Here is a 9,081-nt window from a genome sequence, read left to right on the forward strand (position 1 = left end):
AATACATGGAACTAAAACTTTGGATTCATTTATTCATAAAAAAAAACTTTCTAAGGCAGAGAGATCTGTCTTCTCTCCCTCCTCCCACAAATATTTTAGCATTAAATAACATGTCTTTTTGCAAGCTAACAATAATACTTCCATTCTGATTATTTAAAATTTTTATTTTAAGCAGTTTTAATATTTAAAAATTGTGTAGATGGTTTACATGAATACAAGAGGTTATAAAAGAATTGAGGGAGAAGAGAAAGTCTAATAATGTGAAATCTTCTGATTACAGCATGTGGTGATGGTTCATTAACTGACGGGAAATAGAGTGGAAAGCTGATTAAAGCACGTTTGCTATCAATGAGTATGCATCAGATAAGTTGTGTTCTGAGTAATCTGTCTGAGTAAACTGAGAAATATAAAGAAATTTTAGAAAAACTGCAAACAAAAAAGATAAATTAAAACAATTTCGGTACCTAAAGTTATAAATTCCTTATTAGAAATTTTTACTATTATAAACGAGTTCATTAAAGGACTGAGACGGACAATTCTATTGTCTTTAAAAATAAATCTTTAAAACATAAAATTAAAAAAAGATGTATTCAACATTATTTAATTTTACAGCTTCTCACAGTGCATTTTTATAGCATATCCAACATATAGATTGCTTTTATTCATGATACTATCATTTGCTTAAAGTACACCAGCAGGTGGCACTACCACACACTTAGAGCAGTGAAAATAAAATGGTTAAAATTTATCTTTAACTATTGATTATCGTCAGGAAAATAAACTTCTCAAAAACAAGTATAATTTTATTTTTAATAACACTTCTAAATAAAAATTCAAAGCTTGACTTTGACTTCTAAATATTTTTGAATTATACAGAGATAATTATCTGTTTATCTCTTTCTCTGAATGTATGTACGTAAGTATATATGTATGCATGTATGTATGTATCATCTGTCTGGCTGGCTGGCTGTCTGCCTGCCTGCCTATCTGTCTGTCTATCCATATACCTGTCTATAATTGTTTTTTCTGGAAATCTAGAGTCACACAAAAGAGAAACATCAAGTATGAACATGGAATGTGTTTTTAGGACAAAATGGATAAAGGTAGTTGTGCAAAGTTTTTCCAGGTGCCTGGAATAACCCTTGAAATGGCATTTAAGAGATTCTCAAATGTATTTATTGATTAATTTTTAAAAAATACTCCATGATTAACTGTTTAAAATGAATTCTGAATCATGAGCAAATAATTGTTTCCATTCTCAAAAAAATATAACATATTTTATATTATTTTATCTAAATAATCTTACCATTGAAACCATAGATATGTGAAGAGATATAATAACACCTTTAAAACAAAGAAAGGTATGCTGTACTACAAAGTATTTTCAAAATTTGCAATATCAAAGCCTATATACTATATGTTTGCTAGCATAAATTTTGCTGACTACCAAGGTATATGTGAAAAAAATAAGTAAGCACTGAGTGAATATTGGTTTATTTACTCTGTATCACTAAGTACAAATGAAATAAGATGTATGCTTTTTAAAATTTAATATATCGTGATCCACACTCTAGAACAACACACTAGAAAAATTCTTTAGCCCTCTAGATTTGGGCACCTGAATCTGGCCTACCACCTGTTTTGGAAAATAAAGTTTTATTGGAACATAGTTATGCTCCTTTCTTTGTGTATTATCTGTAGATGTTCTTACACTATAACAGCTGAGTTGAGCAGTTGCTACAGAAATGACATAGCCCATAAAATCTCAAATATTTATTATCTGGCCTTTTACAAAAATAGTTTGATAACCTGACTCTAAAGTACAAATTTTATCTTTTTCTTCTCAAATTGCATGAAGAAGTCACATGAACAAAAGTACAATGATAACATATGCATGTATATTTACGATATTTGTTATTTCTCCCTCCTAATCATCATACAAATAATATAATGCAGCCTCAAAATTTTAATCAGTGCAGAATTCCTCTGACTTCCAATGAGCACAAAGGGATACCATGTGAAGCCCAGAGGATACAGTTTTAAGACTCCTCAGATCTGAGAGCATTTAATTTTTAGAGAGATGATAGACTTATAAAAAATAAGAAATAATCAAAGCCAACTTAAGCTAACTTCCAAAGAGAAGGCATAGTCAATAAATGCTTCAGAAATTTAAGGAAATAGGAGACCATTGTTTAAAGTAACTAAATTTAGAGGCAATATTATCAATAACACTCTTAAAGGCAGAGAATTAACTTGTTCTTAACTAGCAGCATTCACGAATTTGGCAATATTTTGTCTGAGGCCAGTTATGCTCAGAAACTGAGTCTGTCTTTGCCAATAATTTATTTAACACAGGTTTACTGTGGAAATTATAATTTATAATAACAATATTTCACAAGCCAAAAGCATAGAGGATAATGTCTTTTAATGAACCAATGAAGAAATAACATACTCCAAACCAATAATAGATTAATCATACTATTGCTCCAGGCAAAAGGAAAATGAAAGGAATAACCTCCAAATTTAGTTGAGGTATACCATTCTTAGAGCTGGTTCTCAGTAGAGTCAGTCCTTTCAATGAAAAGCCAGATATCAGCTGCCGATTTAGGTCTCTTGCTACTGAGTCACTCAGCAGGCAATAGCTCTGGTGCTTGCAGGCAAGGTGGGTTGTTCTGAAGGTAATTACTCCAGGGACCAATACATAGCTTGCACCACTGCCTCCTGGGCGTAGCTCCACCAAGGCAGGGAACACATGACCCTTCTCTTCCAGAAACTGCTGCATCATTTAACACCCCTGCAAGTCAAGAGTAGCCTGACCACAGTAGGAGCAAATGCCTCAAGATCTTCGAAGAGCTATTTATATCAGCAAAGAATAGCCTTGTCCAGATCAAACACCCCTGGTAAGTCCTCACAGATTCTTTGTGTTTAAAGTTAAAATGCTCATCTTGTGACTGTTGCTCCTTCTTATGTTATTATTGATAAGTCCCAAGTCAACTGCTGAGCTACTGAGTGCTTATCAATAGCAACAAATGTGTATGACAACATCCTGGCACAGCCTCCTTGACGTAAACAGATTCACCCTTAGATCAAATCAATTTCACTTAAGTCATGAACAAGTGACATCTTGCAACAGGCAAGATGAGGAAAAAACATTACAGACACAGGGAATAGCTTGAGTGATTTTAATGTGGGTACATGTATTCAGAGCTTAATATAATTTTTATTAAGAATATATTAATATATTCTTTAGCTTTGGGACATTTGTTGGTATTTTAACTTACAATGGAAATTTGTGTCCAATCTATAAAGAAAATTTTTACAAGAAATATTATTTTATAGGAAAGTAATAACTGTACGGAGACTATAATTTAAATGATATTCGTAGAGCTTATCGTGCAATTTGCCCTAGTTTTTAAATACCTCGGCATAGCTGTATTTTTCCCGAGCACATTAAGAGAAACAATACAAGAGACTAGAGTTTGCTAATAAAGAAGATGGAACAGTCTACTGCCATGCCACCTTAAACGAGCCAGATCCCATCTGATCTCACAAGCTAAGCAGGTTCAGGCCTGGTTAGTACTTGGATGGGGGACCACCTAGGAAGACCAGGTGCTGAAAAATAGGCATAAAAAATAAAAATAAGGGATTGTAAACTGACAAAGTCCTTGCAATCTGTGAGGTCAACCAAGGGGTGCCTCGCCTAAAAAAAAAAAAAAAAAGAAGAAGAAGAAGCGAGAACAGTAGCAGTATGTACTTCATTTTCGAGTTAATTTATGTGTTTTAATTTCAAGGGTCATTACTTCTAAGAACATTCAAGAGATGGGTAAAATGTATAATGAATGGTTATTGGAGTGAAGTTGTGACATTTAGATTTTTTAAAACACTAACTTGTGTTACTTTTGTTTTTCAACCTTAGGAGTTCCCTGGGTGAAATTCAAAACTGGCTCCTGTGTACAGAGGGGAAGGAGAAACCAAAGAAAAAAGCAGATCACTCCAGATTGGCAGGCAGCAAGTTTAATAAACAACAGAACTTACTCAGGAGGCTTGTCTTAGCCACAGCAAGAGTAAATTTCTGCATCTATCTTGAGCTTAAAAATTTATTAGCGGCCTGAACAGGGATCAGTCACATATACAGACCAGCTGGTCTCAAAAACACTTTACTATCTCAAGGCCACATCCTTAAAATAACTCTAACTTTAGAAATAGTGGGCATAATATCTCCCAATTATATCCTAGCCAGATGAAGACGAACTGGAGCAATCATAAAAGATTACTGTTAAATGTCGAACTAACAGGGAAAGTGGTTTCAGCTGTAATTCCCATGAACTTAACTTTGCCCAAGTCGAGTGCTTCAGAAGGAGAGTAAACTTCCTTCTACTAATTACGCAACATGTTTAATCATTTTAATCTACTGTTCGTATTTCTAGTCAATATTGGCTGATACTAATGAAATTTTGTGGTCATCTGTAACTTCTTAATGCTATGATTTAGAGAGACCAATCTGCTATGGATTGTTCTTAAACTTGAGACTTGGCTATGTATACATTATACTCTTGGTAAGTGACCAAAATAAATATTTAGGGGGCAATTCTTTCAGCTTCACTGAAGCATTTAACTTAATTGATTATACTTGCCTTTTACAGATAATGAGGACTCTCTGGTTGTAAATGGCTCAGATGACTGTTTCAATGGATAATGATGTAATTAAATAATAATTTCTGTTTCAAATGAGAACTGTACACAAACAATGGTCTGCTTTTACTTGCTTGTTGATAAAATGATTTAGAAAAATTACGGAATAGTGTTATAAAAAGTGTCAGATGTAAGAGAGGATGCTAGTGGTTGTGTGATCAGTTTTTATTTTCACTATTAAATCAGCAAATTAAAAACAATGCCAGTTATAATGAAGACAAATTGGTATGTTTTTGATTTCTTTGAGTACTTTAAGGCTTAAGGGGTTCAGTTTGCTAGGGTGTATCAGATAATGTGCACTTTTATGTTTTAATAACTTTGTTTTAGTATTCCACTTCTGGGAACCTCTCCAAAAGACATACTTCAAAATTGGGGAAAATATCCGTTATTGAGTGACATGTTCACTAATTGATTAATGAGTTTTTTTTTTTTTTTGCTTATTTTGTCATTATAAATTAATAAACAAAAAATGTTTTTAACTGTCTCTTCTCAGAAGAAGTAGAATCAGGTTTTAAATCTTTGTTCTAAATTTCCTTGCATAAGGGAGAGCAAGTTGAATAAAAAGAACTATTTAGGCTTTAGGAGAAATTAGTCAATGATGCTATTGAAATTGGAAATTCCCTGATAAGCTCCAGGGAAGTGGAGATATTACACTTTCAAAAGGCTAAGAAAAGAGTAGGGATCAGGGAAGCGGGCATATATTATGGGGGACCCCAGATGAAGTTAGCATACAATGACTGGGAACCATGGAAGAAGAACATCCCACCCCTCAAGATTCCTAAGGCTTTGGGCTATGCTGCTCTGAGCCAAGGGCCATCATCCTCAGCTTCCTGAATTGCTTATCTCCAGGGATCTTATAAATTTCCAAGAAAAAAATTCATAAAATTCTAGAATTTCTCTCTGCCCCTTAAAAACTTGGTTAGAATTGTTGCACTATCCTAATATCTGAGAGGTCTTTTATGTAGAGAACTGTCATGACCTGGCTTACTATTTAATATTTTGATATTATAAATCTGTTAAACATAGTTAATCAATTATCCTAAATATTTGATTGAAACTACATTACTAATATCAGCTTCTCTTACATGTTTAAAACCTATAAAAGTACACAAATTGAACATAAATCACCACAGTAAGACCAATTATAAGACCTATTTCCATTTACACACACACAAGTATGTATATAGACTGGCCACAAAATATGATAATCACATGCTTAGCTTGGCATCCTCCAAAAGCAGAGCCTGAGACAAAATAGTTTATCTGGAGATGATGCCAGGGAGCAGAAGCAAGGGGAAAGTCGAGTGGAACAGAGATGGAAGGAAAGTCAACCAAGAACACTTTATGGAGCTGGTCATCGATCTTGCACCTAGTGGTAGGTTTCAGAGATGTTCTTAATAAACATGGACATATATCAAAACTGCCCAGGAAACAAAGCACTTTGCTTTCATCCTCATTGGTCAAGAATGGCCACACCAGTGTTGTCTTCTGCACTTCCAGGAGGTGCATTGGGGGTGCCAAGTAGATTCTCTTGAGGACAGGATCTGAAAGTTATGTGACTTAGTCAAATTCTTGTAGAATTATTCATTATGGCAATGTCTAGAAGAACAGATGGAGTTGGAAGGTTTTAAAAATCATCTCACCATTGTTTATTTGCCTTAGTTAATTTGAGCTGAATTAATACAGCACCACCAATTTGTTTCATTTACTTTTTCTCTGTTATATATTTTTACTTTCCTTACTGTGTCTTTCACTCTCCACTGATGTCCCACGGGAACAATGCTTCCTATGCCATTTAGAACTTTTCTCTCTTTTTTTTTCGCCTTTAATTACCCTCCCCCTACACTTCCACCCCTGACCTATGGATGTTGCTATCTCCCCTTAAGAACTGGATCTCTGAAGGCAGGATGTCTCCTCTCACAGGCTTGGGGCACGCACTCAGGGCCTGGGGCCCCCAGGGTCTAGTCTATGGTTCCACCTGGGGCACAAACCCAGTACTTTCTGCGTGTAAAGCAGATGTGCTAACCACTACACTAGGGAGCCACCCAGATCTTCTCTTTTTTATATCTCAGATGTTATCGAGACAAATGGTAGGAAAGATTTTCCTTGTTCCCCATTCCAGCTCTAAGATTATTCACAATTCCCTCCTCCCCAAACTTTTTTGCCTTCAAATATTATGTCATCTACCCACATCATCTACTCTTTCTCCTTACTGTTGTCATCAATAGAATTTTGGATTCATCACCATTTTCTGCAACACTATTTCTAACATAATTCTTGTTCATTTCTATAGTCCCTTGTCAGTTGACTGTAGTCAATTGTATCCTGTAATATCCTGTAGGATACCGGCCACTCATTTCCTTGATTTCTCCTCCACTCACCTCCTAGCAGGCATACATGTTACTAATAATGGTGACTTCTGCAATTATCTCTATCAAAATAACCAACATTCCATATATCACCTACCACATTTCTGGTAACTCAACTTCAACTCAACTCTACTTCAAGCCCTACAAAGACCTAAATCCATCAATACCTCTACTTCTTGTTGGTCTTCACTTCTGGTGCTTTCATTCTCCTCTTTACCCAAGTAAACTCTCTTAGCAAGCATTCTAATTCTCTCTGGCATACTTCTTCAATTATCTTGCCCTTCTCTCTCAGTTTGATGAAATCACACAGATAAAACCACTTTGCCTGTTCTGCGCATCCTCCCATGGAGAGGAAAACTGAAATACCAGTTTGAGTAATTTCACTTCACATTCATGATCATCAGCCTCAAGTGGGCTCTCAATGCTGCTCAAGATTCATGTATTTCCCCAGTCCATTCACTTTCAAATTCTATTTGACATTGATTTCATGTCACTTTCTCACTCCTCAAACTTATAACACATGCTCTTTCATCTTTATTCTCAGATAACCACCTTGCCTGCTACTTTATTAAGAGATATAAAAAATCAGAACCTTTCCAGAAATTCTTATTAACTCTTCTAACACTTCCCTGAATATTCATCCATGTACTCTACCTTCTCTTTGATTTCAATAAATGAATCCTTTACTCATATTCTAAATTTTATTACTTTTAACTTTTCAAGGACATTTTGCCAACGTGGCAGATCCGGGTTTTATGGGACCTGAGTTTGTAAATTTTGGAGGTCTTCTTTAGGAAAAACAGTATGAAATAACAAATAAAATTAAGTATAAATGTGAATACTTATTTAAAATAAAATAAGTCACCACAAATTTCAAATATAAAAGATGTAGGAATACTATAAGAATATTTATATCCAGAACATTTATATATATATTTTATTAATTAACAATCTGTGTTTCTATAATGCATTTTTCCCCATAATTTTATTGCATATTCATGCCCCTTCATATGACAAGTTTTTTATAATTTTATTGTATAGAGAGAATAGAATGGTAATTTAATTATTCTTTTAGCATTTTTGATGAAAATTTGATTTATTATTGAGATTTAGAAAAGTTTATTTCAACTTGAATATTGATAATGTCATGTAAACTTTTATTTATTGATTTATTTATTTTATTTATTTTCAACTGCCTACAGCACCTGGTATTTCCAGGTGGTTTCCCATCCAAGTACTAACCAGGCCCAACCCTGCTTAGCTTCCAAGATCAGACAAGATAGGGCACATTCAGGGTGGCATGGCCACAGATGTAAACTTTTAGTATTATTGTTAGATTGTTGAAATCTCTATTAGTTTAGTTTTGTTTTGTTTTGTTTTGTTTTGTTTTAACATATGAGCTATAAGACTTCACTCTAATGAATGACAAAGCTTAAATACTCCGAATGGATAACAGTAACCAGTTTGTTAATAATATTGTCCTCTTATAGAGTGCATGCTATTTTTTTTAATCAATATCATTTTGTGGTAAATCTTTAAGAAATGTAAATATATTTTAATATGTTCATATGATTCATTCTTTTTTATCGGTTGGACTATCAATCCAAGAATCTGTTGAAATTACTTCTATTAGAAAATGTATCCTTTTAAATTAATTATTGTTTTTGATATGAATAGAAAAATATGAATTTTGGCTTTCAGAAATAATTTCGATTGCTTTATTACAGAAATATATGAAAAATTATTTTCTTAGAAAGTATAATTATGACTTTATATACTGAACTATTGCATTTATCCCAAACAAGAGAGTTCATATGTTATGACTAGTTATCACTGAGGAGCAAATATTCCACCTCCTATTTAAGATATCTGATGACTTGAATTTTCCATAGACTAACTTCTGATTCCACATATTACAAATGTTTTATTCATCCACTGCTAACATAGTTCTAGTGTTGAGCACTGTAAGTCACTTTCATAATTGAGATGTAACCTCTCTTTCTATACCTTAGTGTCAGGA

General features: G+C 33.8%; 1 pseudogene; it reads right to left on the minus strand.

The window, feature by feature from the left end:
- Positions 1 to 8,254: 8,254 nt before the first annotated feature.
- On the minus strand, positions 8,255 to 8,373 carry LOC112474530 (annotated as a pseudogene).
- Between the last annotated feature and the right edge of the window lie 708 nt (positions 8,374 to 9,081).

Source organism: Pteropus alecto, unplaced genomic scaffold, assembly GCF_000325575.1.
Source record: "Pteropus alecto unplaced genomic scaffold, ASM32557v1 scaffold239, whole genome shotgun sequence".
Classification (NCBI taxonomy): Eukaryota; Metazoa; Chordata; class Mammalia; order Chiroptera; family Pteropodidae; genus Pteropus; species Pteropus alecto.